At 42.9% G+C, this 11576-nt stretch overlaps 1 pseudogene; it reads right to left on the reverse strand.

Moving 5' to 3' along the window:
• Positions 1–1286: 1286 nt before the first annotated feature.
• On the reverse strand, positions 1287–1404 carry LOC126261116 (5S ribosomal RNA; annotated as a pseudogene).
• Between the last annotated feature and the right edge of the window lie 10172 nt (positions 1405–11576).

Raw genomic sequence — 11576 nt, forward strand, 5'->3', positions numbered from 1 at the left:
ATATATTGCCGTTTTTCCCTCGCTCCATTTGTTAGTGGAACAGGAAAAGGAATCATTCTGGAAACATCCCCCAGGCTGTGGCTAAGCCATGTCTCTGCAATATCCTTTCTTGCAGGAGTGCTAGTTCTGCAAGGCACGCAGAAGAGCTTCTGTGAAGCTTGGAAGGTAGGGGACGAGGTACTGGCGGAATTGAAACTGTGAGGACGGGCCGTGAATCGTGCTTGGGTAGCTCAGATGGTAGAGCACTTGCTCGCGAAAGGCTAAGATCCCGAGTTCGAGTCTCGATCCGGCACACAGTTCTAATATGCCAGGAAGTTTCAGGAAAAGGAATGATTAGTAGTGGCAGTATGCACCGTGTGGTGACTTGGGGAATACATACAGGGTGACAATTATTAAACTGTGTGCAAAAGAAACGTAAATTAACTCCAAACTACTGCGTGGACACACTTCATTCAACATATAAACGTCACTACAGATATTCCGATCTAGGCTATGACGTGTTCGATATGCCTGCCAGCATTGGTGATGATGTGCAGCAGTCGAATAGCGAAATTCTGCGCGATCCGCTGAAGTTCGAAACATCGATGCTGTTGATAGCCTCCTCAATGTTTTTTTTCAGCTCAGCAATGGTTTTGGGGTTATTGATGTTTACCTTGTCTTTTCTATAGTCCCACAAAAAGGAGTCGCATGTGTTTAGATCCGGAGAATATGGCGGCCAATGGATGTTCACGCCAGTGGCCTCTGGGTACCCCAGAGCCCGAATGCGGTCCCCAAAGTGTTCCTCCAGAACGTCCAACACTCTTCTGCTTCGATGGGGTTAAGATCGATGTTTCACGAGCCACATCTTGTCGAAATCAAGGTCACTTTGGATGATGGAAATCAAATCATATTGCAAAACCTTCATGTACCGTTCAGAAGTCACCGTGCCATCAAGGAATATCGCACCGATTATTCCGTGACTGGACACTGCACACCACACAGTAACCGGTTGAGAGTGAAGAGACTTCTCGGTCGCGAGATGCTCCAATTTTGATTATTGTCGAACCCATCCAATTGAAAGTGGGCTTTGTCGCTAAAAAAAAAAAAGCACTCCGTCTTCAGGCCACAAGGGGCCCATCGGGACCATCCCACCGCCGTGTCATCCTCAGTTGAGGATGCGGATAGGAGGGGCGTGTGGTCAGCACACCGCTCTCCCAGTCGTTATGATGGTATTCTTGACCGAAGCCGCTACTATTCGGTCGAGTAGCTCCTCAGTTGGCATCACGAGGCTGAGTGCCCCCCGAAAATGGTAACAGCGCATGGTGACCTGGATGGTCACCCATCCAAGTACCGACCACGCCCGACAGTGCTTAACTTCGGTGATCTCAAGGGAACCGGTGTAGCCACTGTGGCAAGGCCGTTGCCACGCTTCGTCGCTAAACCAAACCATATTATTTCCCATTATGCCCCGCGGCCAACCGTGCAGTTTGAACATCCAAAAACAAACCGTTGAGAAATTCCGACGATTTTATTTCATATAGTTCAATGTATTTCACCCTGGACGTGGATGTACTTCTAGAGTCATCGTGGAGTGTTTCTACAGTGTATGCTGATTAATTGTTTTAATACTTAATCCCACTAAATGTTGCTTAGATTAAATGTCGTTCATTAGAAATCGGCAGCATTTCCTCAAAACGTGCGTAAGTACTTTCTGAGAAGCAACGTGTTTTTCGAAGTGAGCTATGCACTACTCGTTGTCTATACTGATGAAGATTCAGTGACATAAGAGACAAGCTTCCGTGATGCACCCCCAATCGTACCCTGTTGCATCTGCTTACGGAGGAACAGACTGTGCGTGACTTGTGATTGGCTCTTGGCTCGAGCCAATTTGGCACGGGGAGCGCGATGCACGCGCTCGCGGGCGGGCACTCCCTGGCGCCAGGAGCCGTGACACTTGTTGCTGTGGCCGACGACCACTTCAATTATACACGCCACCTGTGGGCATTAGTCACTGGCAGCTGCACGCGACCCCACAGCCATTAATTCACAACTTGCTGCGCCTGCACAGCTGTGTAGCACGATCCGCAAGAACCCACTTAACCTCGGACATTTTTTTTAATACGCGGCCAGTTCGTTTATTTATCGTGTTTCATTTTGTAGCTACACATACAAATTTCAAAATATTTGCTTCTTCTTATACAGTAAAAGGAAAACTGTTTACCATAAATTGCAGTGTTTTTGTTGTTTAGTTTTTGAGCCAGAAAATCAACTTCTTGCAATATTAGGCCCATTATTTTTTCACCTAGGTATCCAAAAATACACAGGAACTAAAAAGTAGAACACTCCAAAGCATGTGCTATACTTTGGATCTGAAAGACGGCATCCCTATTCTTCACGCCTCGTATCGATAGGTTGGTCTCGACTGGCACCACACGTGCTCGCAGCCGACTGAACACATCCCACTTGTTCCAGTGGCCAATACTCTTGAAATAGGTACGCGTTCGGAGGTTCTGTGCTGAGATGGGAGATGAGAGTTTATTGTTTGTGGTACTCCGGCTGTGTCATCTCTGTACGTAACATGCGGTTCGTCAAAGGTCTGCCGAGTTTCAAATTATATTCGTGGGCTTCTAGTCCCGTTTGTAGGAGTGAAAAGAGTTTTTATACTGTACGTCCACAGGTTTGGCCTTTATCAAGGATGACATGGGATTTCTTTGCGTGAGTGGATTACTTCAGGACTGGGCCAGGATACACAAGTTACTAGCTGTCCTCGTTTTGAGAACGGGAAGGCTGGCATCGCGTTTGTTTCACAAAAAATTTCTCAGCATATTAGTTCTTGCAGCATCTTTCGTCACTGGGTATTGTATAGGTGTGTTCTGGCTGCTGGCATTTACATCAGTCTTTGAAGAATTTGGTCTCAGTGCATCTTTCCTGTAATATGTTAACATAAGAGTAAAGACTCATATAAGTTTGTCTTCAACCGGTTTAAATGTGTAATCGTATATGGTGAGTGCAACGTTACGTGTGTAAAGAAATTGTCTAGCATCCTAAAGAACTGATTGATCACTTGTATACAGGGTCAACTGTGTTAGTGGTAGCGTATGGTGAAGCATTCTTCTCATTTCTTCGTTTTCTTCTATTAGCAAACCAAAAGTATAGCTCCCTGAAATAAACTGCATAATGAGTCATTCACTCAGTGGTAATGTAAGAATACTATTTGAAGAAATTCACGAAGACTTTTGAGAGTTCTGGACATTTCTCTCTTTATTTTCCTTCTCATTTCGATATTTTCTGTTTCTCCTTCCTTATTCTAAAATATGTATTGATCGGCATATCTACGTTTTTCTTTTACCTATTTATGCGATCTTGTAAATTTGTTTTAGAAGGAATAGATGTCATGTTATACACATCCATACCCAGGTGACTACCCATGCCGCTCTCTCTTCTCCTGACTTTATTGGCCCCTTTATCACTGTGGCTGCCTTGTACACCGTCGCCCAGGTATCGAAATCTAAGGACTTTCTTATATTTTCTGTGACCAGTCTTTAGGAAATTCACAGTGTTTTTTATGTTCAGCCTACATCCTGTCTTGTATGAGGCATATTAAAACCTTTTGCTCTTTAATCGTCTTTAATGCGTTGATCTATCTTGCTGACGTTCCTATTAATCTGGTCAATATTAAAAGATACTGAGCGTAAGTTACATACTGACTGATAAAATTGGTGCTAGTCATAGATTTTTAGCTCGTCTTTTAATTGATTTGTTGCAAGTTTCCCGTGCTTCTTAGCATACTTTTCTCACTTCTCTTCAGGTAATATAAACTTTGCAATTCTTCCCTTCAAGTGAAAATTGAGGCACATAAGACATATTTTCTAACACGGCCACAAATTACTCGGTCCAAATTTTAATATTGGCTCATACTTTTGGAAATAAGTCGAAAATCGCCTGTGTCGCAACGGTTCGATGTTAGTTGCCTTACGTCACTCTCATATGCCACTTAAAGTTATTAAAAGCTTACTCTAGATCTACAAATGATTATCGAATATGTTTTTTCGTCTCAGGCCATCTTTCTGCTCTCAAAAACATCAAAGTTAACCACAGGAATACCAACGCCGGCTGCAGTGGCCGAGCGGTTATAGGCGCTTCAGTCTAGACCCCCGCGACCGCTACGGTCGCAGGTTCGAATCCTGCCTCAGGCATGGATATGTGTGATGTCCTTAGGTTAGTTAGGTTTAAGTAGCTCTAAGTTCTACGGGACTGATGACCTCAGAAGTCAAATCCCATAGTGCTCAGAGCCATTTGAATCATTTTTTTGAATACCAACACATTTTAAAAAATCGTTAATTGTGGTTGGCTTATGTTAACAACATATTTTAAAGAGATACTGATGTGTAAGTGTCGCCCGTTACCTGAGAACTTGTTTTAGCACACTCTTAGTAACATCATTGCATTTTCAGCTCGTACCACCAACGTGTGGCTATTTTACACCCACCGTGAAAAAAGTTAAGAAATGCAAACTTCAGTAACTGTTGTAAACTTTTACTCACAACATACTTTTTACAGAGACATTGGTGTGTAAGTAAGGTCCTGATCCTGGAAATAATGAACATGGTATTCAATGGGGAATGTGAAATCTACTACTAAGAATTAAAATTTCGGTTTAAGTTTAACTAAGAAATGTAAAAAGTTCACGGTATATGGTAGAAGAATTCATTAAAAATAATACATACTTTTCCAAAATTTTAATATATAGGGTGACTAAATTACATTACTATCGAAAGGTGGGCGGAATGTACCAGCCCACCCCCGCCACTGGTATTTCGAGGGTTCTTTTAGTCTTTTCATCGTCGACTCTCTCTTCTCTTTGGTGTTCTGCACAATCCCGGTGCAGCATCTACCAAACTGCAGTACTTACGGCAGTCAGTAGTAACGGCTTGGTACAAAAGAGTAATAGAGGATCACTTTTGACTCACTGCAATCGGAAACACTTGTTATGAAGAATGGTGCACCCTCCTAGAGTGTTATCACCTTTGTTGTGTAAGTTTCCCGAAAGGCCTGCTATCTTTTAGCCACAAATGCTGCGGCGGCACGGGGGGCTGACGTGTCTCCATTCTTACATTATTAACGTATCACACCATTAAGCGAAGATCCTCACTTCGGAATACGCCGCTGCGCTGGAAGTGACTAGTAAGAGGCTTACATAACTCGGCTAAAAAACGATCCCCATCGCAGGGAAGGGGGCCGCTACTTAAGTAAGAGCTCCGGCTGGCGTGCGGGCGCCAGAGGGCGTATTTTCGGCGCGCCCCGTAATCCCGGCTATCTGGCGGCGCCGCACGCACCTGCGCCCCTCACGCGTGTTTGCGTCGCGTAAGCTGCGTGGCGCCGCCTGTAATCTGGCCAGCCGCCCGCCCTTCGCTCTGTTGCCCGCCGCATGCAACACGAGTCAGTCACACCCGTGCCGGGAAAATCCCTGCTCGTGGCATGTTTGCACTCGTGCTATCTACATCTGCATCTACATCCACAGACATACGTACTTCGCAAGCTGCCGCACGGTGCATGGCGGAGCGTTTGTTATACCGCTGCCAGTCATTCCCTTTACTGCTACCTTCGCAAATGGAGCGAGGCTAAAAAAAAATGGTTCAAATGGCTCTGAGCACTATGGGACTTAACTTCTAAGGTCATCAGTCCCCTAGAACTTAGAACTACTTAAACCTAACTAACCTAAGGACATCACACACATTCATGCCCGAGGCAGGATTCGAACCTGCGACCGTAGAGGTCGCGCGGTTCCAGACTGTAGCGCCTTTAACCGCTTGGCCACCCCGGCCGGCGGAGCGAGGCAAAAGTGGCTGTCTATATGCTTCTGTACGACCACTGATTTCTCTTTACTCGCCTTCGCGGTCCTTACGAGAAATATATGGTGATTCCAGTAAGATCGTTCTGTCTGTCGCTACTGCCAGTTCTCTAAACTCACTCAGTAACGTTTCGGGAAAATAAGGTCTTGTTCCGTCCAGGGATTCCCACTTCAGTTGGAGCATTCCCGGAATACTCGCATATTGATCGAAGTTATCGGTAAAAAAATCTAGCAGCACTCCCCTAAATTACCTCCACGTTTTCATACAGTGTGACCTGGTGGGGATCAACTACTCGAGGAAAACTAGAAACTGGGTCGCACAAGTGTCATGCACGCAGATTCCCTCATATATAAAATACACACACCTTGAATTCTCCCAATAAACTGAAGTCGACCATTTATTTTTCCCTAAAACCGACGTCACTTGGCCGTTCCATTTCACATTATTTTGCAGTGTTAGGCCTAGACGTTTAACTCTCGCATGGTATCAGCTCCTTTTTCAACTTAAAGTGATTCTAGCAACTTTATGACGATAAAATGTAAAAAAATTTCCACAAAAATAATAATGATTTTTCTAGAGTCCCACACACAGTACTAATATTACAACTACATAGTTGCTTGCTGTATTTAAGCTACACAAAAACTGTAACAATGCTCGAAATATGTTTAAAGTAAGAAAACATATATATCGTTTAGTTAGTATATTTCCAAAAATATTTTAACACAATATATTCATATACCACACACTATGTAACAATACTGTAATTAAATAATATGATGTGTAATATCACTTCCTAGAAATTGTATTAGAAATAAACTTCTACTCACCGTCCACATCATATGATGAACAATCACTACACAACTCTCTTACTCTGGCATGTTCTTTAGAGACAAACTTGAGACACTCATTACATTGTTCATTCACTTCCCTGCTCTTTGACCCTGGGCATTACTGATACATTCTGCACGTGATAAAAAGTCCGAGTCAATTTGCCCTTGTCTGTAATTTCTAGTCTAAAGTGACGAGGAATATCTGCAGTTTCATTTATTACATTCCTTGGAACCTGCTTGCACACATTAGATAACACTATGTCATATGTTATCTGTCCACTTCTAGATAGAAGGCCCACTGGTTTCCCGAGTACCATTGTAATATTCTTCACATCCACTTCATCTCCGACCTGTAGATCTTCTTCCATCATATCCACACCAACAGCACTTTCATCCTCACTCAAAAAAAAATAATAAAAAAAATAGGAAGATTCATTTTCAATATTCCTATTCTGTAAATCTGCTAAAGCATGTTCGAGATTGTAGCACCTTTCTAAACGTATATCATCATCCATGACGAATAAGATATTACAGCATGTCTTACTTCAACAAAACGCACAGTGAATGTGACATTCTACGAATTGTTTAAAATATCGGCTTAGAAGGTGCATTGTTGTCAAGTTTTCGTTTTTGTAATAAAGTTGAAACAAAACACCCACAACCACGAATTTTATACCTGGGCTATTTTCTGATCCCATTTCAAAAATTTCGATTTATTACACCATGAACCGTGATATAACTAGAAATATTTTACCCAATTATAATAAAACGTTCATATGAAGCATATCTGGAAGGTGGAAAGGCTAGCTCCACATTAGAACCGTTCCTTTGTAGTTAAACGAACGTTGGGCTCTACAAACACCACAGGCACCATACAAGGGTTTCCAGTGTGACTGTTTCACGTAGCATAGGAGTAATACCGCATTCGAACCTCATAGGATCGTTTTTCCTGCTCATCTGCATTAATTACGTTTTTGATATTTAGACCAAACTACCATGCGTCACACAGTCATTATACAGTCTGATTCTGTGATTTTACAAACTTTCAGGAATGAAGGAGAAGGGTAAATGTATCAATCTGAGGTTAGACACCCTCGTCTAGAAACGACAAAGTCGAAAGTTACAAGTGAAACTCGCTCTGATACTTCTGACAGTGGATTCCTCTACTGCAAGCTCTTTAGTCTCCATATTTTGGGGGGAGGTAGTGTGGAACAAAACGGGAGAAAATGGTCCACGAAATATAGGCTGTAAAGTGCATACCTCAAGAGGTATGAGCACTTGTTCACCTTTGATACTTAGAGACATATCTCTTCTACCGAAGAATTGTCCGTAGCTTTTAAGGTATGAAATTTAGAGCCACTTCTTTTGGTCCATACTACCTCCTCTCGAGGTACTGAAAACAAAGAGCTTGCAATAGAAGAGGTCCACTGTCCGAAGTATCAGAACGATTTTCGTTTATAACTTTCGAGACATTCGTTCCTCGACAAGGGCCCCTTACCTCAAACTGATACATTTACTATTCTATACCTTTCCTGAAAGTTCATAATATTATCAAGGAACCTCCCTTTATCGAAGCAGAGCCAGTAAAAATTTACATATCAACGTAAACACGCTTTTATTGGTGGTTTACTGTAGTTTATTTACCCAGTTCTCATATATGAATAGACTCACGTCAAAGCACTTAAACATAGGCACACCAAGTACAGATTTAGTCAGTACCAGGAGAAATCATGATAACATCAGGTAACACCAACAGCGTTGATAATAATTTGGGTTGACTGAGAAAGATTGTCCACATGTTGTTCAGGTATGCCGCATCAAGCTGAAGTCATTCACTGATGACCAGATGCCGTACTGCTACAAAACTGTAATATGTTGATTACCACATTCCCCCCGCTGTTCCAAATAGTTCCAGGGATTTCCTGTTTGCTTAAGATCAGGCGATTTAGCAGCCAAGTAGAGCTGCAGTAGTATGCTAGAATAGTCTTCGAACCAGGAACGAATGCGTCCAGTCCTTTGAATACAGTCGTTGTCATCTTGAAAGACGGCAGGTCCGCAGAATACTCACTATGAATGTGCAGAAGGAAGGGAACTCGTAGTCACTGAGAAAATTGACGTAACATACTGGTTTATGTTCACGTTAACATGAACGTGTGGGTCCACGGCATGGAAAGAAACATCTACCAAAAACATGAAAAATCCATCTCCGGCCAGAAGTACACGCTCTTCACACTGCAGGTTAAACGTCTTACAGGTTTCTCGAGACTCATTGGATGGGACTACATGTCTACCGTAAGATATTGTCCAGTTTCTTTGTTTTTTGGCCCACTGATCACGTGCAGCTGTGTGCAGTGGCCTTTCGTGAAGTAGCCACTCCAGATGTGTGTTGCGTGAAATTCCCGTCGCAGTGTTCGTTCGGAAAGAGATTTTGAGATTAACATCTCATGGTCGGGGTTCACAGTTATATATAATTTCTTAAAGAACATCATATTCGCCGTTAACTGTAGAAATTATTTATTCCTCAGTTGCAGTTTCGGCCTTTGGGCAATTTTCAAGTGGTACTGCAGAAGAATTTGCTTCAGCACATGTCAGACTTCAAAATCTTCCGACGTGTATACATTTTATTGCGAAAACTAAGCCTTTTTGCTATAGAAATACAGCAACATCAAATGCGTGTGAAGCTATGTACATCGTGATATGATGTAAATTACGTAAAATATACCAGTGTTATCAACCTTCACATAAAACACAACGAATCAACGTGCTAAAACACTGTTTACATGTGAACTGAAGCCGGTGTCGCAATGCGCCCTTCAGAGAAAGGGCGCTCCTAACTGCGAAAATTTCAGAAGTTAGGGATAAGTAAGGAGTCAAATATCGCTACATGACAACATCAAAGAGAGCAGTACTACTTACAATATTTCAGATATAAGCAGTAGAGGTTTCTTAAGGCTCAATAACAATAGCTACTTACGAAAATGTAATAACAAATGACAGTTATGTCACTGAAAGGTAGCTGGTGATAACAGATGAGGCCTCAGTAGATTTTGTGCTGCACATTGAGCACCTATTGAGTGAAACCTGCACGTCGAAGGAAAAGTGTATATTTCCAGAGAGGCGGGGAGAACGATTTCTACCTTTCGCCTCGAAAAATGCTAACTTCCTCTAGGGAAAGGATCCGTCAAGGAGATAAACCCGGCTGTCAAAACTGGAGAATTGTTTTGCGGAGGGAACGAGAATCCATCAGGCGGGTCCCCCGTGGCCCTCGTGGCAGGCTGGGCTGCCTGCTTATAAGGCGCCCCCTGCAGGGCGGCAACCGGGGAAGCGGCTGCCCGATACCCCACCACAGCACACGGCGCTGCTTCTGCAACCTCATGGCAGCGCACTCGCAGTTTATTCTCCAGTACCGCTCCGCACTGATAACGATGACCACTGGCACACAGATATTCTGACTGCGATGTCAGTTACCTAGTCGTTCTACATACACAAGACTCACGCAGAACCACAAATAGCACTAAGTTGGGTAAGATGAGAAGGATGGAAGGATTATGATTACCATAATCCACGAAAATAATGCTAGATAGAAAACCTGTGTGTACATCATCGAGGCCTCTAGCAGCTAGCCACGTGTGTCCATCACAAACGTTTCATAATGCCATTCACACAGTTCGCCATAAGCAAAGTTGTGTTTGGGAACACTCCAAGTACAGTTTCGACACCAGGCAGAACAGATATCGTGTTCAGACCAAGTATCTTTAGTATATTTATTTTCTTTTCTTTCAACAAATGATGTGTGATTTTCGTAAGCCAATGTGTTGATTCCCTGGTACATCGTCTAAATTAAAAATTAATAAAAAATAATGACGTTAGGACGGACGATTAGTTGATGATTGTTAATATACCCCACAACGTTTTTCACGACATCAGCAACTTACTCGACCAATATTTGAACTCTATGTGTTTTTTGTCGTTCCCACGACATTATATCAGAAAATTGAGATGTATAAGTGATTCTCTAGATATCAGTGGAACGAAATAAAATATCGAAGAAGCAGAGCTGGGGAAGGCAAGCAATAATTAATGCGAAGACTGCCTTTGTGGAAAATAAAGTAAATGTACATTTCACAGTAAGAATATAATGAAGTATCACAGCTGAAATCGAGAACAAATGTAAGAAGGAACGAAGATGGCGAAAGAAGAGAAAGCGTAAATACATTTAAATAAGGTTGACGACGAACTCGAATCCTTCTGCTTCAAATGTCTCTGAGTACTATGGGACTTAATATCTGAGGTCATCAGTCCCCTAGAACTTAGAAGTACTTAAACCTAACTATCCTAAGGACATCACACACATCCATGCCGAAGGCATGATTTTTAATCTGCGACCGTAGCGGTCGCGCCGTTCCAGACTGAAGCGCCTAGAACCGCTCGGCCACGACGGCCGGCAATCCTTCTGCTTTCCAGCCTGAGTGCATGAGTCGTCCCCACATTGGAGTAGAGGAATTGTTGCTAGTCGTGCAATACTGTTTATAATTCTTCCGGCCGTGGTCCATGGAATTCTTCAATTCCTAACGTTTCGTCCAATACTGCGTTGGACATCTTCAGAGGTATGGTTGGTCCTGCTGAGTCCCGCCGACAGGACCAGCCATACCTCTGATGATGTCCAACGTAGTATTGGACGAAACGTTAGGAATTGAAGAATTCCATGGACCACGGCCTTATAACGCGGACGAATTATCAACAACAGTACCATCCGGTCGTGAAAACCTTCATTGTATGAATACTGTTAATATACACTCCTGGAAATTGAAATAAGAACACCGTGAATTCATTGTCCCAGGAAGGGGAAACTTTATTGACACATTCCTGGGGTCAGATACATCACATGATCACACTGACAGAACCACAGGCACAT

This window comes from Schistocerca nitens, chromosome 5, assembly GCF_023898315.1.
Source record: "Schistocerca nitens isolate TAMUIC-IGC-003100 chromosome 5, iqSchNite1.1, whole genome shotgun sequence".
Lineage (NCBI taxonomy): Eukaryota > Metazoa > Arthropoda > Insecta > Orthoptera > Acrididae > Schistocerca > Schistocerca nitens.